Below are 24,597 nucleotides of genomic sequence, written 5' to 3' on the forward strand. Positions count from 1 at the left end.
ACTTCATACTCTCATCAGAGCTGATGTTAGGAATGATCGCCCACCGGGCACCGACTTCAGGAAATGCTTACGAGTTCACGTGCATTAAATGTTAAGCTGTGAACACAATTTTGTAAAATTGTTCCAGGAGTTGTTCTAGTGAATATTTGCTGTGCATTTTCCCTGGCTCTAATATCGTTCCTATAATGGGGTGCCCAGACTGCATGCAGTATTCCAACTGTGACCTAACCAGATTCAACATCACTTCTTTCCTTTTATAATCAATGTCAATATGCATAAAGTGCAGAATTCCATTTGGCTTTTTTCCCAATTTGAAGATTCATGTATTTGCCTAGATCTCTATTTCTCCCCTCTCTGGGGCTAATTTTGACTTTGGGCGATAGTGCAAAATGAGCAATATCAGATCACCCGCCTGTTATATACTCCTCCTGGTTTTAAATTCCATTGACATCAATGAGAAATGGCAATCAAAAGCTGGCTTCATTGTCAAAGGTAAGAACCCGTCACTTCTTTAAGCATTTAATTGAAAGCCATCTTTTCCAAAACCCCGTTTGAGTTTCTGTTGTGAATTGAGACTTGTTTCAAGTTTACATCTTTTAAATCCAAACACAATGTAGTCGTGGATATTTAAGGGCTGATCCAACGATCCTGACAAAAATAGAACTGCGATTGCTGTGCTCCCATGATCCATCGCGCAATTAGAGAGGGGAGCTGTCTTCACTCAATTCAGTGAGCTCAGCTCATTGTAATAATTTGGTTATGCTCTCTGCACATTTTCCTTAACCGTAGGGAGCACAATGAATGGAAGGGGTGAGGCTGAACAATTTGAACATAGTTATTTGACTATATTGAAGAGCAGGTATGGAAAGCTGGCAAGGGAATGTGGGCAGGACTGCTCCCTTCAATGATTACAGTGCGGAGTTTCGACTGAAAGAGGTGCAGGAGAGCAAAGTAGCCATATTTGGGACTGAGACAAGTATGTGCAGCAAGCATGGCAGGAGGTGCCTGATAGAGTGAATCTTGTTATCCGTGTCCATAAGTCACAGGAGCAGATGCGGAAGAAGTTCTCACGCTTGAGGAAGGGTGCCAAGGTAAGACAGCCCACAGTTTCACACCTGAAATTAAGCCTATGCCTAAAGTATGCATGCCACAAATACTGTGCCCCGAGCAGCATCAGAGAGGAGCATGGGAAGCACTGGCAAAGCCTCTCACATCTTTCACACCTGTCCATATGCTTCAGGTTGAACTTTGTAGCTGGCACTTAAAAATGCTCCTGATGTCACACATAACTGTGGCATGTTATGCTACCAAGTCAAAATGCCACCTGAAACTACTTGCATGCTGTTTACCCATCCATTTACACAAGATTGGGATGTAGGCTAGGCACTGGGGTGCTAATCTTCTAAATGCAAAAGCTGTGTATTTTATCTGTCTTTAAAGGAGAATGCTACACAGAACCGCACAGTGAGGCAAAGTGGGCTGTTGGCAATCCTGTCAACCTCCCCATACTTAATCAGCATGAGGAGGTAGCCCTTTAAATCATGGCAGTTAAAGCAATTGAAAGTGCGAGCCAGGGAGAGTTTGATGGCTTGGTGGTAGCCCAAAAAGATCTACCTATGGCAGAAGGAGGCACTGCGGTTAAGAGTTCTAACAAAGCTCCCGAATGTGCAGTGTGCGGCCTCCAAAAATTTAGAAAATTTGCAACTCAGACATTTTGGCCAACCCACCCTAGAGAAAGAAAGAAGAAAGTACTTGCCTTTACATTGTGCCTCTCATGTCCAAAGGGTGTCCCAAAAGGCTCTAGAGCCAATTATGCACTTGTGAAGTGTAGTCATTATTATAATGTAGGCAAACATCACAGCCAATTTATGCACTGCAAGGCCCCACATTGAAAAAAATGACTAGTTAATTTTTGTTCTGGTATTGGCTGAAGGATAAATATTGGCCAAGACACCAAGAGAACTCCCCTGCTCTTCTTCAAATAATGCCATGCAATCTTTTATTTCCACCTAAAAGGGCAGATTTGTATTAATATCTCATCCAAAAGATAGCACCTCTAACAATGCAGCACTGCCTCAGTACTGCAGTGAAGTGTTAGCCTAAATTATGTGCTTAAGTCTCTGGGAGTGGGGCTAAATCCAATGACCTTCCAACTCAGAGGTAAAAGCACTATCACTGAGCCAAAGATAACACCTAGTCATCAAGGTGCACTCCTTGAACAATAGCAATAACGTGCATTTATAAAGTGTCTTTAACGTGGAGAAATGTCCCGAGGTTCTTCGCAAAGGTGGAATTTAAAAATTGGACACTGAGCCAAAGAAGAAGGAGGGGCTGAGGGAGAAAATTCCAAAGTGTGGGGCCTAGATGGCCGAAGGCGCGGCTTCCAAAGTGGGGCTGAAAGAGGGAAGCTTAAGAGACAAGAATGAGAGAAATAGAGAATTTGGAGGGTGGAGGGGAAGGGGGAGGGGGTTTCTAGGGCTGGAGGAGGTAACAGATAGGGAGGGGTAAGGCTATGAAGGAACTTAACAAGGGTAAGAATTTTAAATTTGAGGCAGTGGTGGACTGGGAGCCAATGTAGATCAGCGAGGACAGGGGTGATGGGTAAGTGGGACTTGATGCGGGATAGGATATGGGCAGCAGAGCTTTGGATGAGCTCATGTTTAGAGAGTGGAGGATGGGAGGTTGGCCGGAAGAGCATTGGAATAATTGAGCCTGCCTTCAATGGAAATGAAAATTAGGAGAGATGTAAAGCGGGCTGCCGATTCGCTATCATCCATTTTACACTGTTGCACAAAGTCCAAATGACCCCCATTGTGTGGTCACGTGCTTGGGGAGCATTCAGCGTCCTACCACTCTGCGGAGTGAAGTGTTCAAAACCAGCATATCCATTGTGTGACTTCTGCCCTTCACTGAAGTCCTCTGTTCCCAATTGATTGAAGAGTACAATCTTATGCTTGCAATTGCTCATATGGCGAGCTCCTAGTGCATTAAGTGGATTTAGCTCTCCCACAAGGAATGAAGAAAATCAAATCAAAGAGAAAGCCAACCCGGACAACTTTTGTACACCTCCTCACAGCTGGGGTTACAATTGGAAGCAGATCTTCTGTCCAGTGTATCAATCTGGGACATTTGAATGGCATAGGAAATAAAAAAATTAAGAGGGAACAGTCTCCTTTTTGTCTTGTAAAAGTATGATTATGTACAGAACAAAATGCCCGACCTCTGGCATCTTAAGTTGTTTGGGACTGAGCATCAAGTTAGTTCAGAAATCCATAAACCAGATCTTGGCAATCCAGTTCCAACTGTGTATTGTTTATTTTATATATTATAAATATATCTGTATTTGGAGAAAAAAAATGGTTTAACTGAAGTGCAACCTATGAATGAATTGTCACAATCAACAGATGACATAGGTGAGTAGATTACATAGGTGGGTAGACAGTAATGATGTTTGTAATTAAAAACAATGGAGGAATGATGATACAGGATGAAAATTACAGGTTTATTCTCATCCCTTTTCTGATATGTGAACATGAAAATTACAGGGTTATTTTTAAAACACACACACAAGAGGAATGTTTAGTGTGCCTTGGAAATTGTAGACAAGTCTTGGTTGCTTTCCTCAGTGAACCCTATTTACATGGAATACCAAACAAAAACATTTCTTTATCTTTGGTTGATATTTTCTGTGAATTTTTAAACTTTTCAATATGAAGAATGTTAGTGATGAGAAATAAAACATCTTCCCATTTCAGGCACTTAGCATCAGCATCAAATGCTCTAGGGTCAGTGTGACTAATTTTGAGTCTGCCTCAGATATTTTCTTGGGTTCAGAGGCATTTGTCACTCTTGCACATGAACCTTGTGTCCCTTATTTTCAGGAGTTTACTCATACTGATCAATATCCAGTAACAAAATAGCATAACCCTGGGAATGTAACAATGAGGCCCCCTTGTTATGTGTATTTGATATTGTCATTCTTGCATTGGCCCTCGTTTGTACCTCTCCAATTTACTGAAAGGTGAACTCACTTTAATGAGATGAGGCCAGACACAAATCATTAATCTGCTCTATTTTACAGTCAGTAAATGAATGTACAGAATTATAGAATGGTTAGAGCACAGAAGGAGACCATTCGGCTCGTCGAGCCCGTGATAGCTCTCTGCAAGAGCAATCCAGCTAGTCCCATTCCCCCACCCTTTCCCTGTAGCCCTGCAAATTTTTTTCCTTCAAGTACTTATCCAATTCCTTTTTGAAAGCCGGGATTGAATCCGCCTCCACCACCCTTTCAGGCAGTGCATTTCAGATAATAACCACTCGCTGCGTAAAAAAGTTTTTCCTCATGTCGCCCTTGGTTCTTTTGCCAATCACCTTAAATCTGTGTCCTTTGGTTCTTGACCCTTCTGCCAATGGGAACAGTTTCTTTCTATCTACTCTGTCCAGACCCCTTATGATTTTGAACACCTCTATCAAATCTCCTCTCAACCTTCTCTACTCTAAGGAGAACAACCCCAGCTTCTCCAGTCTATCCACGTAATTGAAGTCCCTCATCCCTGAAACCATTCTGGTAAATCTTTCCTGCATCCTCTCTAAGGCTTTCACATCCTTCCTAAAGTGTTGTGCCCAGAATTGGACACACTACTCCAGTTGTGGCCGAACCAGTGTTTTATAAAGGTTCATCATAACTTCCTTGCTTTTGTACTGTATGCCTCTATTTATAAAGCCCAGGATCCCGTATGCTCTTTTAACCACTTTCTCAACTGTCCTGCCACCTTCAGTGATTTGTGCACATATACCCCCAGGTCTCTCTGTTCCTGAATCCCCTTTAGAATTGTACCCTCTGGCTTATATTGCCTCTCCTCATTCTTCCTACCAAAAAGTATCACTTCGCAATTCTCTGTGATAAATTTCATCTGCCACATGTCCGCCCATTCCACCAGCCTGTCTATGTTCTCTTGAAGTCTATCACTATGCTCTTCACTGTTCACTACACTTCCAAGTTTTGTGTCATCTGCAGATTTTGAAATTGTGCCCTGTACACCCAAGTCCAAGTCATTAATATATATCAAGAAAAGCAGTGGTCCTAGTACCGACCCCTGGGGAACACCACTGTATACCTTCTTCCAGTCTGAAAAACAACCATTCACCATGACTTTGTTTCCTGTCACTTAGTTAATTTCATATCCATCCTGCCATTGCCACTTTTATTCCATGGGCTTCAATTTTGCTGACAAGCCTATTACATGGCACTTTATCAAGAGCCTTTTGGAAGTCCATATACACCACATCAGCCGCATTGCCCTCATCAAATCTCTCTGTTACCTCATCAAAAAACTCAAATCAAGTTGGTTGAACACGATTTGCCTTTAACAAATCCATGCTGGCTTTCCTTAATTAATCCACACTTGTCCAATTGAATGTTAATTTTGTCCCAGATTATTGTTTCTAAAAGTTTCCCCACCACTGAGGTTAAACTGACTGCCCTATAGTTGCTGGGTTTATCCTTACACCCTTTTTGAACAAGGGAGTAACATTTGCAATTCTCCAGTCCTCTGGCACCACCCCCCATATCTAAGGACGATTGGAAGATTATGGCCAGTACCTCCGCAATTGCCACCCTTACTTCCATCAGCAAGCTCGGATGCAGCCCTGGTGACTTATGTACTTTAAGCACTGCCAGCCTTTCTAGTAGCACCTCTTTATCAATTTTTTGCCCATCCAGTATCTTAACTACCTCCTCTTTTACTGTGACTTTGGTAGCATCTTCTTCCTTGGTAAAGCCAGATGCAAAGTACTCATTTAGTACCTCAGCCATGCCCTCTGCCTCCATGCGTAGGTCTTCTTTTTGGTTCCTAATCAGCCCCACCCCTCCTCTTACTACCCATTTACTATTTATATGCCTATATTAGACTTTTGGGTTCCCTTTTATGTTAGTTGCCAGTCTATTCTCATACTCTCTCTTTGCCCCTCTAATTTCCTTTTTCACTTCCCCTCTGAACTTTCTATATTCAGCCTGGTTCGCACTTGTATTATCAACCTGACATCTGTCATACGCCCCCTTTATCTGCTTCATCATACTCTCTATCTCTTTCATTATCCAGTGAGCTCTGGCTTTGTTTGCCCTACCTTTCCCCTTTGTGGGAATGTACCTAGACTGTACCTGGATCATCTCCTCTTTAAAGGCCGTCCATTGTTCAATTATAGTTTTGTCTCCCAATCTTTGATTCCAATTTACCCGGGCCAGATCCGTACTCAACCTACTGAAATTGGCCCTCCTCCAATTAAGTATTTTTACTCTAGATTGCTTATTGTCCTTTTCCATAGCTACTCTAAATCTTATGATACTATGATCACTGTTCCCTAAATGTTCCCCCACTGACACTTGCTCCACTTGACCCACCTCATTCCCCAGAACCAGATCCAGCAATGCCTTCTTCCTCGTTCAGCCAGAAACATACTAATCAAGAAAGTTCTCCTGAACACACTTCAGAAATTCTTCCCCCTCTCTGCCCTTTACACTATTACTATCCCAGTCTATATTAGGATAATTGAAATCCCCCATTATCACTATCCTATGGCTCCTGCACCTCTCTGTAATTTCCCTACAGTGTAAGAGTTATAGGAAATCTTACTTTACATCGACTTTACATCCCTGTTTGTAAATAAGAAAAATAAACCATGTTACCCTATCCTAATTAGGCGTCTAAGTAACATTTGTTCTTGCTCAGCCCAATCATTGAAGCAGACCAATTCTTGCTCTTTTCTTAAAGTAGACTGGCCTAGGCTTTTCTACCTCTCAGTAGACTTTACCAGCTAACCTTGAACATGTGTGTCTTTGTTCTTCTGTGGCCTTTCTGGACAGGAAATTTGGCAATTTGACCCCGACTGCTTTCCTGTCTGGAGGTTGGCCAGCAGAGCTGCCAATCAAACTGGCCACCTGCTGTGTATGCAAGAACACAGTTTCTCTCACTATCTCATGTATTGTAAACAATTTTACAACACCAAGTTATAGTCCAGCAATTTTATTTTAAATTCACAAGCTTTCGGAGGCTTCCTCCTTCCTCAGGTAAATGTTTACCTGAGGAAGGAGGAAGCCTCCGAAAGCTTGTGAATTTAAAATAAAATTGCTGGACTATAACTTGGTGTTGTAAAATTGTTTACAATTGTCAACCCCAGTCCATCACCGGCATCTCCACATCATATCTCATGTATGAACGCTTACTGGAAGTGTCAGAAATTAGATCATGAATTACCCATTGTCCCAGATCGATGAGTTTCAATGGCTGGCTCAATAATGCCCAAGTGAGCTCATTAACATATCAGTCCCCTCTTTGTCTCAGTGACACCAGTCTGCCTCTTTCTGTCAAGGTGACAAAAAGGGTGCTGGACTTTTAAGAATTAACTCCTGAAATTACTGAGTTCATATCTGGAACATATTATAGTTTAAACTGAAAATTCCTGCTTGGCAAATAATCCATAGTTGTGACAGTCACAATATCTCTTTCTAGAATCTCCAGGGCATCAAGAGCTATTGATTGACCAACACTGTTGTTCTTGTTCCTATCGAACACAAAAGTGAAAAGAAATAAGCTACATGGAACTTTACCAAGTTTACACACTCCCCTTTTCTAACAACTTGTGACTTTATTAAAATTGAAGTGCTAAAATATGTGAATTATTTACCCACTTGTAGGGTGGGTAGTTAGCATTGTTGGGTTGTCAATGTCAAGCAAGACCTAGGTGTGAAAATTTCAGTCACAAGCCATATAGCTGAAGTATATGTATGGATTCGAAAATGCGCACATGCATCAATGCAGCAAAGTGTAATACAATTTAGTCCAACAATTTTCCTGCTCTGCCTGGTTCTAGACTCTGTAAAATTAGTACAAACTTGATTTCCAAAAAGGCCATAACGACACAGGGTATTAGAGAAAGTGATTTGCGAAGGTTTGCTGTTATTTTTTTTAATACAGATTTATAATGCTTTCCACGGCTGGAAAAAATGTAACATCTTGCAAAGTGCAGGATTACCAATCTGGTTGCCAAGTTTCCAGGATCCAGTCATAGTTTTTTAGATTTTAACTAATTCTGGCCTGGCATACATCTTCATAAGGAAAGTAATTGTATGGTATTTGCTGATGGGCAAGAGTTGAGTGATAATCTTTAGAAATTATGGTCACTTTTATGTTGCACTTACTCTTTCTTTAAGAGAGAGCCTTCAAATGTCAGCTTGTCTTATTGGTAGCACTCTTGCCTCTAGGCCAGATGGTTGCAATTCTAAGCCCCATTATAGGATTTGGGTATTTGAAATGTTGCTAATAAATATGATAAGGTGCTATGTCAATGCAAGTCATAGTTTTTCCTCCTTATGTCTCGAAGATCTAGCTGATGACTCTTCTTCAGACTCAGCACCAGTCAACAACAGCACATGGCCAGGAATTTCCAGAGAAAGGATCTTTGACCTCTTGAAGTATTGGCTCAGATGCACTTAATTGGGAGCTTCACTAGTGTGTGTGTGTGTGTGTGTGTGTGTGCGCTTGAGATTGTGTCTGTGTATTTATATATGTATAGTTTATAACCCGCACATGCACATGGGTTTGGCTCAGTTGGTAGCACTTTCACCTCTGAGTTCAAAGGTTGTACGTTTAAGACCCACTCCAGGATTTGACTGCATCATCTCTATAAAAATGCCAGTACTTTCTTTCTTTACTCACCTGGTTGTGTGCTCAACTACAACCCAGGGAAAACTCTTGGCATTTTCCTGGCACGTTCTGGTGTCTGCAGTATTTCTGTCTCCTACAAAATTGCTCCAGACTTTCAGGCAGGGTCAAAGCAGATTGTAAATGTTAATGATGCTTTATTATATATGGATCCTCAATGTAGACTCTGTGCAGGCCAACAACATCAGGGAGCAGTTTAACCCGGACTCCATTAGTGTGTATGTTATATGTTTGTGTATACATGTGTAATGATACAGTAGTTAAAAGCAAAATCATAAAACTAAAATATTTATTTTTCCTTTATCAAATAACCAGAGCCACAGTTATGGTGACTGAATGAATTAAATTCTGTTTTTATTTCTTGTGATTCCAGAAATATTACTGATATCTTGGGAATTACATTCTGTGATTCTGTCCATTTTTCTATAAAGACAGAAAAACAATGGCCTTTTCTATAATATAGGATGCGACTGCTGTTCCTTAAGATAAGGGCAATTGGTTTATGGCAACCAAATAAGTCAAATTCTATTTTTATTTCATAGGTTCTTTTTTTTAAAGCAGTGTTCTGGAGATTCTATCCATTGTCCAACAACAAACTAGAATTAGTGGCCTCGCAAATAACTTTCATTAGTTCTATCCACACACAGGTGAGGTGAGAGTGACTGCCCTTGACATCAAGGCACCATTTGACCGAGTGTGGCACCAAGGAGCCCTAGTAAAATTGAAGTCAATGGGAATCAGGGGGAAAACTCTCCAGTGGCTGGAGTCATACCTAGCACAAAGGTAGTGGTTGTTGGAGGCCAATCATCTCAGCCCCAGGACATTGCTGCAGGAGTTCCTCAGGGCAGTGTCCTAGGCCCAACCATCTTCAGCTGCTTCATCATTGACCTTCCCTCCATCATAAGGTCAGAAATGGAGATGTTCGCTGATGATTGCACAGTGTTCAGTTCCATTCGCAACCCCTCAGATAATGAAGCAGTCCGTGCCCGCATGTAGCAAGACCTGGACAACATCCAGGCTTGGGCTGATAAGTGGCAAGTAACATTCGCGCCAGATAAGTGCCAGGCAATGACTATCTCCAACAAGAGAGAGTCTAACCACCTCCCCTTGAAATTTAACGGCATTAGCATCGCCGAATCCCACACCATCAACATCCTGGGGGTCACCATTGACCAGAAACTTACCTGTTCCAGCCACATAAATACTGTGGCTACAAGAGCAGGTCAGAGGTTGGGTATTCTGCGGTGAGTGACTCAAAGCCATCTACAAGGCACAAGTCAGGAGTGTGATGGAATACTTTCCACTTGCCTGGATGAGTGCAGCTCCAACAAAACTCAAGAAGCTCAACACCATCCAGGACAAAGCAGCCCGCTTGATTGGCACCCTTTCCACCACCCTAAACATTCACTCCCTTCACCACCGGTGCACCGTGGCTGCAGCGTGTACCATCTACAGGATGCACTGCAGCAACTCGCCAAGGCTTCTTCGACAGCACCTCCCAAACCTGCGACACCTACCACCTAGAAGAACAAGGACAGCAGGCACATGGGAACAACACCACCTGCACGTTCCCCTCCAAGTCACACACCATCCCGACTTGGAAATATATCGCCGTTCCTTCATCGTTGCTGGGTCAAAATCCTGGAACTCCCTACCTAACAGCACTGTGGGAAAACCTTTACCACACGGACTGCAGCGGTTCAAGAAGGCCGCTCACCACCACCTTCTCAAGGGCAATTAGGGATGGGCAATAAATGCTGGCCTTGCCAGCGACGCCCACATCCCATGAATAAATAAAAAAAAACATTTACCTTACATCTCTGCTTTAGGTAAACTTGTAAAATGTAACATAATTGGAAATAAAGACAAAAATAAACTTTCCACACTGCAACAACCCCACATTCTTTTTTTTGTGACATGATTAATGAGCTTGCTTACGGCTGTGGGACGCACCACCAGATGTGATAGCACTATGTCTATTACAAAGCAATTAGTTAAATGGTGACGTCAGCCCGAACACCGTCCTATAATGTTACACTCCTCAGCAAGATAACACAAAACTGGGAAGTTGCTTTGCCAGATTGAGTGTGTCAACAGCAAGATTATATATTAAAGGCGCTTGTTGACATTCTCCGTACGCACTGTGAAATGTTTGAATCCCACCTGCATTATATTCTTCTGGAATGTCTGGAACTCAACTCCACATCAGTTACGTTAGTAGGAGGATATTGAGAGATTGCCAATGACTGGCCAAGCAGAGAAGCCTGCTGAAGGTTAAGGTGGAGAGGTAAAGAAAGGAAAGCAAGAATGGGCCTGATTTCAGAGCTCTGTGCACAAGGAGAGAAGCTGTGCAACTGACTCAGAAGCAGCGCTAAATTGGGACATCAGATCCTGCACCAGTTTTTTTCTAAACTGCAATTCTGGACTCATCCATTTTTAGTGAGCTGTTATGTTTGCACCCATTTCCTTCACTACCCTTATTGAGGCCTCAGAATTAATACAAAAATATTTAAGAGAATACCCAGCACAGTTCAATGGTATTTGTGCTGGATTTGCTCTTTTTTCCTTATGTACCCAATCAAGTGCTCCTTCCTGCCTGATTTTCCTAATTCGCTGTGCCCAGGTATCCAATGGCGCCAGGTGCAAGAACAGGAAAATCTGCCCCCTTGTACCCTTGGAGTTTCCCTTGCTCCCATTCCAAATGGGCACACAAAAGCCCCATGACACTATTCAAAGAAGAACAGAAAGTTCTCTTGGTGTCCTGGACAACATTTCTCCCTAGTCCAGCCCCATCAAAAACACATTAGCTGGTCATTTATCTCATATGCTGTTTGTGGAACCTTGCTGGCTACAAATCAACCAGGCAAAACTATCCTGAGAGCTCTTAATAGCTTTTGGAAGATTTTTTTTTGCAGCATTTGTTGTTTTTCTGGTGCAATGTTTTTCCATATTTCTGAAATCTTTACTATTTAATTTTTGATGAAAAAAGTGGCCAATTTTTCAGTCTTTATGGTAAGTGCCCTAAATTTTCATTTTCACTGCCTGGTCATTAATCATCACCTAGACAGAGGAAAATCAGGTGGATAGAATCGCACACCTGTTACAGAGATCATCTTCTTCTCTGTGTGTTTATTTTGAAGGAAAAATAGACTTGAGTAAATAAAAAAGCAAGACTAAGTGGCTTGATCTAGCGTACCATAACTCAAGTCTTGCTCCCATTCTAAAATGTGCTCATGGAAATTAGTGAGAAAGAATACTTTGTACCACTTTGCTTTGTTAAAAAGCCTCAATCAAGAGCAAACTCGTGCAGAATTATATACAGGAGATATACTTGTTTATTCCATTATATGTCCTGAGTGGTAAGGAGAAATTGTTATTTAGGTGTTTCAAAAGCAACAATAGAGAAAGGGTTGCCTTAATGGAGGGAAGTCTTGGAAGGACTGTACCAATGTTTGAGATCCAGACAAAAGTCCTGAATTTAGACCAGGTATATAAGCAAGAGCTGTTTGGTAAAAAAATAATTATTATTGCAAAGGTGCATGGAGGAGAAGGTGCATGTTCATGATTTTTCTAAATTTTAGGTTTTGTACCCTCACTATAAATCCCTCCCCCCGCCAAATTGATATAGTAGTCTGTTTATTCGATAATTGTAGGTAAAGCTAATGAATTGATTGCTCTCTCTCTCTCTGAAAGGTATTATAATTTGCATTAATTTTGTTCAGAACATTGCATTTTGCACCTCCAACCATAGAAGGAAATGTAAGGCAAATTATTTAATATCTCTGCTTTTCTTTTGGTTTATTTATTAGTTATTTATTAATAACTGTAGTGTTCCTCGATAGTGATGAAACCACTTCTGCGCAGAGTTTAAAGGTGTTTTTAACTATACCCAGCTGACTCGCATGCCTAATTGAGACCAAGAGAGAGCAAGAAATGTCAATTTATTTAAAGAGAAAGGTGATAAAACAAATGCAGAAAGACAAATTATCCCTTGGAACTGGCCAGATTTCTCGTGGAAAGTCAATGTGTCTTTTTCTCTACTGTCATTGCTCACCAATGTGTTCATGAGGAGCTCCTGGTACCCACAGTCTGCCTAGCAAGATCTCAAATCAGCACTTGTCAACTGAGCTGTTTTCGCTGCTTAAACTCCAACAGTACCTCTGCTCCACATGGGGGATCCCTGAGCTTAAGCTCTGAGAAACTGTGGTTAAGCACTCTGAATTTAGGTAAGTGGGGTGTGTCCCTGCAGGGAGAGAGGAAGGAGATTGTTTTAATTAAAAAGGGAAGATTTGTTTATAGCTATATAATTATACAAACTGAATATTAAACAGCATCTGATTTTTTTCACCCATGGTGAATGAGATTTGATAGATATACTAGGAGCAGGTTTTAAATTCACTTTGGTTTACTGTACTAAATCTGTGGATTTCTCCTCTGATGTGCTCTTACAAGCATTATCACTCCTGGTTCAAGACTAAGAGCATATCAATCGCTTTTATTTAACACGAATTCTTAAGTACATTGTACAAATCTTACTGGAGTTTATATCAGTGCTTAAAGAGAAAACTTTATCCACAGTATCTACCTTTTAAGAGAGACCCAGAGCTTGAATCTAGCACCTACTGAGAATGAAAGTCTTCTGTTTCTCATGGTTGTACTGGTGCTAAATCGAACAAGTTTGGATAGTTTCAACTCTATTTCTAGTGGGTTCTGGTCCCACAACCCAAAACTGCTCAGAATTCAGTGCTACTTGCAAGGAAATTGTCAATTTCATTCAGACAGGTAACAGGAATGGCCTGGTACATAACATACAGATGTCACACTAATGAAATATGAGGGTGAATTCACCGTTCCTGTGCTCCCAACGGGGGAGTCGCACTCGAAGGGAGCGCAGGTCAGAGATAGGGCTACGACACTGTAACACTGATTGTCTGACCTGTGTTCCCATTGAATGCAGTTCCCACTCAGAGGGGGTAATTTTGACTTTAATGGAAATAAAAATCGGGAGAGATGTAAAACTGGTTCACTATCACCTGTTTTACATTATCGCACAAACATGTAGAATTAAACCAATCAAGTACTCTTCATACAGGAGTAGGATAAACTTTGCAAGTTTAGCTTTGCATCAAGCCCTTTGATGCTGACATTGAGTGCAAAAACACCAAAGTATTGCATGCTCAGTATTCCTAACCTTGCTAAGGAGAATGCCTCAGCACCATCATCAAATTTAAAAAAACAAATACGCACCACTCCAAGACCCTTTTTTCATGGTATCATAGTATCATAGTATGGTACAGCACAGAAGAAGGCCATTCGGCCCATTGAGCCTGTGCCAGCTCTTTGAAAGAGCTATCCATTTTGGGGATATATTTTCCAAACAGTGTTGTTTCATGTAAACGCCAAACTGGTCATATTATATTCTTCTGTGCTCTTTTTTAATCTCGAGCATGAATTCATTTATAATAAAAGCATTAAAAAAGAGCAGAGAGGAATTTTAGCATGAATGGATTAAACAATTGTGTGGGAACTGCACCAGTCAGGAGATACACCCTCTTGTTTGGGGAGAAAGGGGGAGAGAAGAGTCACAAGAGTGACACTCATCACAAACAAATATAAAACAACATGTGCCAAACATTTTGTCATGAATATAGTGCCCCTTTAAACAGCCAGCCTTCAGGAGTTAACAATGCCATCAGAACCTATTTTTGAAAAACAAATTACGACAACGAATTGCCACTGATGTCCATATTTCCTCTCCCAATCCATTTCTGTTGAGTTGGCGAATATCTTACTTTAAACAAAGTGCTGCTGATATTATGGGATGTGGTTGTAAGTTGTTACTGAAACCAACAGTGGGTGCAATGGGAATAACATTTGAGCTTGTACTTTTCTTTTTCCCTTGGCACTCAGTAAATTAATGGTCCAACTTTAATTCAAACTTAAGCTTAGTTTATTATATGATTATTTAATAAACATTTCCACAAATGGGACAAGATATCCTTTGGAATGCTTCTAAATTTTGACACAAATTTTATTTGCTGTTGTTGCTGCAGAATACTGTACTGGACATTATTGGTAAAGATGGCTCATGTTAATCAAAATCAGTTAAAAGCTTAAGTGTGTAAAGAGCCTGTGACTGACTGACATCTTGACACTGTGATTATTGCTCTTTAGTACCACAGACACTTAACACACTGAGAGGCTGAGTTCACATTCTGGAAGCACAGGCCAAGCATGTCTATCAGAGTAGGCTGAGCTCCTGAAAGGAGACGGTTACCAGGGGACACAAGAAAGAATCTCTTTAAGAAATTTGGGAAGGAATTCAGCTGAAGAAAGGGATTCTTGCAGAAATTTCCTACAGCTATTGGACTCATGAGAAGAAAAAAAACCTCCAGGATTCTGACAACACAAAAACAAAAGCATGAGGAGTAATGGGTTATATGGAGACAGTTCTCCTAGACTAGTTAGATGGAATCTGTGGTAATTGGAAATCCTCCTATTCTAACATCTGCATGGTCCTCTAGCCTTCCCATTGTCTTGCCTTGTTACAGCTATGAAAGATTGTTGCAATAGGTGATATGGGTAAACATTGTTCAAGAGAAATGACTTTACATTCTCTTGTTACCCACACAGTAGAAAGTGGACCCTCACCGTGCATGTTAATTACCGCATTGTTAATAAACACCATCACAGTCATTATGGCTGAAGTTTTCACCAAGACAACAATTTGAATTTTTCTTTAGCAATTCATAGATTTGTAACTTTTTTAGGCATTTTGCTTTTTAAATGGTAAACTGTTTAATTCAATTAAAAGCAGCTGTCATTTGCAATTTGGGATGAAATAGCCTTTTTGGTTATTCAGTTTTAACTGAAGAAAAACTTTAGAAGCCGGCTTTGTTTTATACCAAAATATAAGCATTAGGGTAGTGTACTTCCAACAATTGATCCCAGCTTCTCTGAGCTTGCAGCATGAAGAGGGGCTGGTAGGTTTGGAACAGAGAGAAAGTAGACTCCCTCCCTATATTGGTGCAGTTGTAGCAATTATGCTGTAAGCCATATCATCCATGCAAGACTGCACGGTTAAACAGAAAATTGTCTTTGTACAAGCTTGAATACTTTATTACTTATGAAGCAGTGAAATTGCTTCTCTCTATTAACTCTGATGCTTTACAATTTCCACTACAGGTTAGGCTAGCAGCACCTACCTGTCTTCTCATTTAAGTTTACAAGCTAAGTTCTACATTCTTACATCCACAAGTAAAAACATTATCAAAGAAAGAAAGAAAGAAAAAGAGGGAGAAAGAGAGAAAGAAAGAAAAACAAGGTCCTACAAACAGCAATGAAATAAAGTCCAGATAATCTTTTTTTTAAGTAATATTTGTTGAGGAATAAATATTGATCAAGGCACAGGGAGAACTCTCCTGCTCTTCTTTGAATAGGGTCATGGAATCTTTTATGTCCACTTCAGAGTGCAGATGAGGACTTGGTTTAATGGCTCATCCAAAAGACAGCACTGTACTCCACCGAAGTGTCAGCCTAGATTATGTGCTCAAATCCCTGGAGTAGGACTTGAATCTACACCCCAAAAAGGCAACAGTGCTACCCCTGAGCCAAGGCTGACACCTTAAAGTGCCATGACATATCGTATTAACATTTTTCAGCACTGTATAAACCAAGCTTAGTCTTGCTCATTATTAGTGGCGGGGAATTTCTATGTTATGCCACTACGAAAAGGTAGGGACGAGAATAATCTCCTTTTACGCAGGACCTCAAATGGCAGCAATGTGTTACTTTTAACCAACTTTCTCCTTTTCTTATCTCTTCCTCTACCAAAGGTGCTGACTTGTGCTCAGCCATATGGTTTTAAGTACTGGTTGCCCATTACTACCAAAATAGCCATTCTTCAGAAAGAAACCTGGAAAGTGAGTATTGGTGGGTTATTTGATATGGGGTGGAGCATTAAACTAAGCCCAACCCAATGCTCATACATCAGTCTCTCGCTCTCTCTCTCATACACACACACAGGCACACACACAGCTTCCAGCAAGGTGGTATAAGATAATGATCAGGAATGGGAATGAGTTGCTGTGCCCTTACTTACACCTGGCTGAGATCATCTAACTTAACAGAGTTCCCAACTTGTGGCCTTCTGATCTGCAAACAGTGTAATGTTTTGTGCTTTCTTCCCTCCCTTTACTGCACCACTGGTGTCAGAACCCTCAGGTACCTCGACCTTATTCTCTAGAATCCCTCTCCCTAAACCTTTTTGCTTCTTTAATTCTCTCTCTCTGCTTTTAAAAATCTTCTGAAAAGCCCATCTTCTCAACCGAGTTTTTGGTCACTTCTCCTAATCTCTCCGCCATGGTTTTGCTAGTTCTGAAGAAAGGGTTAGGCCTGAGACGTTAACTAGTCACTTCTCTCCACAAATGCAGTGCCTGACTTGTTGAGTCTTTCCAGCATTTCCTGTTTTTGTTTCAGATTTCCAACGTCTGCAGTATTTTTAATTTTTGTATTTATATAGCTTAGCAGCTGTTCTTTTTATCTTTACTCCCCGCTCTCTGTATAATGACTTGGAATGATATGAATTCAAATTGTTGTTGTTGATAATGATACTTTGCAATTCTTAATTGACATCTCAACAGTTCTTTCACTGAGGGAAATGGTAGTTGGGTTTACCAGGTGTAAGAGTTCTAGTGATCGTAGCTATATTTAATTTCATGTCATTTAAGGAGTAACTTAAGGTTGTTTTTTTTTCAATAGAGTGCCACCTAGAGCAGGGAACATGGCCTTGGTTGAAGCAGTCAGAATGAACCAGGCAGATTTCAGATTGAACAGGTAGCAGGGGAATATGAGCATAACACCAAAGTTCAAGAGGGCTGAAAAAAGATCTGACTGAGTCTTAACCATGGATCCATCCATGCCCAAGTCTATCCATGACTGAGAGAATGATGGCATAAATCTGGGGGGGGTTTGGCAGTTGAATCAAATAAAGTTGAAATTATGCAACCAATATGATTTTAGTAAACATTTCACTGCAGAATTTCAAGATATGTCCTTATATCTGATTTGCTAATAGGAAGACCTGAGAATTTATTTGCGTAGCTAGGAATTTCATTTCCAAATAAAGTGCCACTTGAAGTATTACATTCTACTTCTCTTAATTCAATGTTGCTTAATTTGAATTATCTGTTAATTGAAATTGTGAAAAAAAAAACCTTGTACTGTTTTATTGGATAATTTGGACTTTTTTGAGCAAAAATAACTTTGAATTAGCAGGAGACAACAGTACATGAAGAAAGACTAGGTGATAGTCATTTCAAAAGGTACAAAAAAATTACATCATTCATAGTGCTTTGCACTTTTATTAAAATGAATTGTCCTTGATCCTTGTCAATAAATTAACTGCTGGTTCAATCATTTGTCTCCTGCGACAATGCTAGGACTTAGCTGGAGCACTTTGCTTTTGTTCATTATCTGTTGGGTGACAGCAAACAAAACCTTATCTGCCACAGACATAAAACCCAAGTAGCAATGAGAGATCATAATATGATTTTATTAGTCTGCAGAGACACTCATTTCCAAATTACTACAGGATATCATTTGGTTTAGTAATTTATTTCTTTTATTTTCTTGCCAATTTTTCCACCTCCCCTCCTCTTTTCAAGGTATTAACTGCTCACTGGGATATAGTTCCATAAGTGCCAATTCCAAAAATAATGGCAAGTTCTGGAATTTCTTGCCATCTTGTGTGCACCTGTACACAGAAATCCTAATGACTAATGTCTGCTGCAAGCAAAATCTAGTCTTTGTTTCGTGATTCGCTTTCAATATTAGTCAACATAATGGGCCGGAAATTAATTTCAAAATAACGGTGAGCCCAACAGCACTCACCGTTATTAGTGGCGAAACCGAAGAGCAAGTTCAAACGCGGAAATCCAAAACTTGCTCTTCCTGGTTCGCCGGCGATCTGACAGCTTTGCCTTAAAGGGACATTGCTGGCTGCAATCAATAGAATCAACGGACCAGTGCCAACTTGCTCTCCTGCCCAGCTGGAAACTAACTAATATCGCCACAAAACAGGTAAACTCAGTTTTTTAAGTCTAAGCTAAGTTTTGACAGCATGGTAAGTCTTAATGGCTGCCAAACAACCTTTCTGGAACTAGAAATTAACTTTTAAAAATGTGAAGTCTCATTATTCCTGATTTTAATAGTTTTATGACATTTAAAAACTTATTTTTAATTTTTTCTTCTGTCTCTTTTATCTCAATCTTTTAATCTTATCCTCTCTTTATTTCACTTTATCTCACTTTATAATACCTTATCGGGCACAACCGGGATTTTAGTCTGCGCTGTTTACTTATGAACTGCACGCCCTGGTTCTCACAGCGTGGCTTGCTTCAAGTACATACATACAAATTAAGACCAGGAGTAGGCCATTCGGCCCCTCAAGCCTGCTCTGCCATTTGATAAGATCATGGCTGATCTGATTGTGACCTCATCCCTACTTTCCTGTCTACCTACTATAACCTTTGACTCCCTTGTTAATCAGGAATCTTATCTAACTCAGCCTTAAAAATATTCAATGACCCTGCCTCCACCGCTCTCTGGGGAAGGGAGTTCCACAGACTCAACCTTCAGAGAAAAAATTTCTCCTCATCTCCGTCTTAAATGGGAGATCCCTTATTTTTAATCTGTGGCTCCTAGTTCTAGTCTCTCCCAGTGGACTATTTCACCCAATTTTGTTATTGCTCATTTACAGTGCCATACTGCTGCACATTTTGTTTTACGCCTTGCTTTTATTGTCACTTCAATGATTGGTCCAATTGCTCACAAGTTATACATTGGATTTTGTTGTGGTTGACAGTTATGCTGGGAAGGAGGGTTGCTCCTGTTTGTGCCGACATGTTCAATTCATATGGCTTGAATCGAATTTAGTTTTAAAAACTAAACGCCAGAACCATGCTTTAAAACTTTGGGAATTTTGCTAGCGCTGCAACTACTGTAGAACCATTGAAAATGTCAGTACAGGGGAGGTCAGTCAGCCCATTGTACCTGTGCCAATGCTAGTTCCTCCACTGGAACCATCTACTCTAATCTAATTTCTCTGCTCTTTCCCTATACCCTGCCTCTTAAATTATATAATTCACCCAGCTTCAATAGCCACTGTGGCAATACATTCCATTGTCTAATAACCTTTTGTGTGAAAACAGTTCTTCTAACCTTCAATTTCTGCTTCTGATACTAATGCAGAGCTGATATCCTCTTGTCACTGACTTAACAAACAGCATAAATATGTTTTCATTATTTACCCTCAACCTTTTCAGAATATAACACATGGGTTAGATTCCTCCATAACCTTCTCTGCTCCAGTGAATACAGACCTAGTTTTTCTACATCTCTCACAACTATACCCTCGGCATCATTCTAGTGAAGCTACATTGCACCTTTTCCTTAGCTTCAATATCAGTTTACAACAGAATGCCCAAAACTGCGCACAGTACTGCAACTGTAGCCCAACCAATGCTTTGTTCAGATTCAACGTTACTTGCTTGTTTTGCATTCAATTTTCCTATATAAAAGTAGGTTGATTGTGGGGTCTTAGAGATCTTTTCACCACTCACACAGCCCAGGAGAGAACGCTGATGTTATTTGAACTCACAGTTCAAAGAAGTTGCCGCTAAAAAGAACACGGTAACTTAGTGATTAGATTTAAATCTGATGAGCAGCGACCACTGCTGGTTCACCACTCGGAGCAATTTACGGATCAATGACAGTCACAACAACCATCGACTCATCCTCTGGATGAGACACTGCATCAAGGCTCTGTCTGCCTGTTCTGATAATTCAGATGGATGTTAAACATCCCATGGCACTATTGAAAGAAGAGCATCGAATTTCCCTGGTATCCATGCCAACATTCCTCCCTTAAACAAAACCACCTAAAACAGATTAACTGGTCATTCATCTCAACGGTGCTCACGAGACATTTCTGGTGGATGATGGCTTTCGCATTTGCCTACACAACAATAATCATTGGACTTCAAAAATAATTGATTGTGTGAGGTGCATTGAGGCATTTCAACAAAGGTGCTACATGAATGCAAATGTGATTATTATCCATTTTCTGCTGACAAATCCAAAAGGTCAGTTTATCCACTGGTTTTCAAAATTCAGCAACAAATTTCCTGACCCAAATAATGAACAAACCATTCTCAGCCAACATTACTTAATCCAATGTTAAAGCACCAAAATTAGTCAACACCAATGTTCTGAACAAAACTTGATGTAAATTGAGTCGTCGTCCCTGTTTTATTTAAGGACCAAAAGCATATTGGCCGAGTATGTACAGGCAATGCCCGATGTAACATTAAGCCATTAGATCACAGGCTTTCCTGTGTTATCTGGTATCAGTTGGGGTAGCAGTTTGAGTACTGAAATTGGCCTCATTGCCCATGAACTAGGGAGGGGAGAAAAATCAGCCAAGGATGGATACCTTCTGGAAAGTGAATATTGGGCAAGGACAGGTTAAGAATGAGCAGTGATGCTCTCTGTGGTCAAACAGCCACTCACCACTCATGGTCCACACTCACAGATAAGGAATGGCTATTTGGTTGAGGTACTTGAGAACTGCTGAAATCCATGGAATACTACCCCAATTTAAGTCAACACCTTCAGGATAGGATGGGAGAAAGAAAAAGATCCTAAATTGCAGTGACATGGTGGCACTGTGCACTGGAACATGATGCCATACAAGATGGGATGTAGGTTCATGTCTCTGAATCTCTATATTGCTGAATTTCCAATCTTAGGATTCATTTTTGTGCTGATAAGCTTTAGCAGTGACAGGAACTGTTCGTATGTTTCCAGAAATGAAACTTAATTCTCAGAATGTGTGCCTTTCGAAGGTGTGCAGGTTGTTAATTAAGGAGGAAAACAGCCATCTTTATTAGAAAATGGATTTTATCGCATACATGACTAATGTGCTTCACACATGAGGATTAACTATTATAATTCTACATCCAGCATATATTATAAATTAGAATTATTACACCATATAATGAAATCAATATTTCATAAAGGTTGTAAGATGGAAGAGTGTGAAATGTAAGGACATGAATAATACATCTTGTTCACGCAATATTATGGAATTTATAGGCATTGGAAGATCACCTATGGCGTGGCTCATATTAAATCAGGTGAAATGCTGTTTTACAAGGGCAGGAGTATTATACCATGTAATGCACAATGTATTATTTTGCTGCTCAGTTGGAACTGTGTTTTATCTGCTCTGTACCTTTACGACTGCAAATTCTAATTGCTGTAAAAAGGCACATCATGAGGTTAATTAGAGGCTGTTGTTTTCTTTTTTGTAATACTTTTTCTTTAAAAGCTGTTACTTGGTAATTGGTATCTGTTCAGTCGTAATTTGTTGCTGTGTTATATGATATTTAAATAAATCAGGTGCAAATGTGACACTTTCATGTGTGGTAGATGTGTTAGATGGAGACATATTTATATATATATATATAATATAGTCAGTCAGTGGAAGGTTACAATCCTGAGCAGTAATTTGCTTGAGGGCCACTCTCAATGCCCACCAGAAAGCAACACCACATGTTTATTATTCAGTGCTTTTTAAACACTGTTTCTCCCTCCCTTCCTTACTTCTCATCTCTCTAATCCTGCTCCAGAAACATCCCAGGCTGACTTCTCTGAACTCAGGTCCATAGGTATATAAAGTGGATTTGGTGAGGACCACAGGTAATGGTGATGTGGGCTGTATGTGGCTCCTACACTATTTTTGTTAATATTCATTCTATCTGCATATTCTTTCTGCTTCTATCAGTAGTGCTGATGATAGACGAGAGTAGGACAGATGCTGGGTATTCTGCAATGAATGGCTCACCTCCTGACTCCCCACAGCCACCCCACTACCTACAAGGCACAAGTCAGGAGTGTGATCGACTATGTCGTTGCCCATTCCTAGTTGCCCTTGAGAAGGTGTGGGTGAGCCTTATTCTTGAACTGCTGCAGTCCGTGTGATGAAGGTACCCCCATAATGCTGTTAGGTGGAGAGTTCCAGGATTTTCACCCAGCGACGTTGAAGGAAAGGCAATATATGTCCAAATCAGGATGATGTGTGACTTGGAGGGAAACTTGGTAGTGATGGTCATCCTATGCATCTGCTGCCCTTGTCCTTCTAGGTGGTAGAGGTTGCGGGTTTGGGAGATGCTGTCGAAGAAACCTTGGCGAGTTGTTGCAGTGCAGCCTGTAGATGGTACACACTTCAGCCATGGTGCGCCGGTGGTGGAGGGAGTGGGTGTTGAAACTGGAGTGCCCATCAAGCGAATGGCTTTATCCTGGATGTTGTCCAGTTTCTTGAGTGTTGTTGGAGCTGCACTCATTCCAGCAAGTGGAGAATATTCCATCACACTCCTGACTTGTGCCTTGTAGGTAGTGGGGTGGCTGTGGGGAGTCAGGAGGTGAGCCATTCATTGCAGAATACCCAGTATCTGTCCTACTCTAGTCTATCATCAGTACTACTGGTAGAAGCAGAAAGAATATGCAGATAGAATATAATACAATCAGCAATGAACATCTCTATTTCGTCTCCCCCTCCTCCTCTCCTGAGGGTGTCAACTTCTGCTGTGATATGGTTCTACAAGAGCCAGACACTCTCCGCTATTGTGGAAGTTCATGTATGAGTGTAATTAGTGAGTATCAGCAGGTTATTTGACCATAGGAGGAACCACAAATCAACCCAATACTGTCCTTACCCAACACCTACACAAACATGTTTACATCAGAGGTTACTGGATAGTGATCAGGAGGAAGTGCCCAGCCTGATTTTCTTTTTTCCTGATCGCCTAGTCCAGAGGTGATGAGGTCAATTGTACCAAAACCCCACACGTTCCCCCAGCTGAGATCAACTATCTCAGCATTGACTGGGAATTGAACCTGGGCCTAATCGACTTAATGCTGTACCAAGGAATGCCCACTTCCCCACTAGGCCAGTAGAACACTGCATTCCTCCAATTCTGGCCTCTTGTGCATGCCCAACTTCCTTTGCCCCACCATTGGCGGTCGTGCCTTCAGCTGGTTAGGCCCTAAACTCTGGAATTGCCTCCCTAAACCTCTCCTCCCTAAACCTCTCCCTCTTTCTGACTCTCTCTTCTCCTTGAAGACGCTCCTTAAAACCTATCTCTTTGACCAGTCACCTTCTTTGGCCGGGTCTCAATTTTTTTTGTCTGATAACGCTCCTGCCTTGGGACATTTTACTATTTTAAAGGTGCTGCATAAAATGCAAGTTGTTGTTGAACAAAAATTAGAAAGGTCTGTGTCTGAGGGCCATCAAAATATGAACCTGCCAAGAAACTACCCACAGCATAAATTGCAGCAAGATCAAATATTATGTGAGGGAAAGGAGGAAAATAACAGTATCCCAGGGAAGCCAACTGTGTAAACTTCAGCAGAGCTGTTGCGATGCTGATGTGTCCCCTGACACGGCTTATTCAAGTGTTAATGTCTCACAGTAATGGAATGTTGTATCTCTGGTGAAATTAACGACAGTGGATTGCTTCGAAAATTAAAACACTGTCAGAGGCTCATTTCGGGGGGGGGGGGGGGGAAAAGACCCAGGTTCATTTTAGCAGTTCCGCTTTCGAAGGACGGCCCTGTTACACTGTCGCCGTGTTATTCTGCCACCCTCACCAGCGCCGCTTATCACAAATTTATCACGGGAGCAAAATGAGTCATTTTTTTTCCCCTCCGGTCTTTCGCCGCACGATGTATTTCAGCAGGAATGTTAGTCTACCTCACGGAGGGTGCACTGGGGACGTTTTCAGTGAAGAGCCATTACATGAGTGACAGGCACGTA

General features: G+C 40.9%; 1 long non-coding RNA gene across 1 annotated transcript in view; it reads left to right on the top strand.

Moving 5' to 3' along the window:
* The first annotated feature begins 802 nt into the window (after nt 1-802).
* The window catches only part of LOC137331017 (uncharacterized), a 30,689-nt gene continuing 6,894 nt past the window's right edge, over nt 803-24,597 (top strand). Inside the window, exon 1 of the long non-coding RNA XR_010965353.1 lies at nt 803-1,091. This is a non-coding gene — a long non-coding RNA (uncharacterized lncRNA). The remainder of the gene's footprint in view (nt 1,092-24,597) is intronic.

The sequence above is a fragment of the Heptranchias perlo genome, chromosome 13, assembly GCF_035084215.1.
Source record: "Heptranchias perlo isolate sHepPer1 chromosome 13, sHepPer1.hap1, whole genome shotgun sequence".
Classification (NCBI taxonomy): domain Eukaryota; kingdom Metazoa; phylum Chordata; class Chondrichthyes; order Hexanchiformes; family Hexanchidae; genus Heptranchias; species Heptranchias perlo.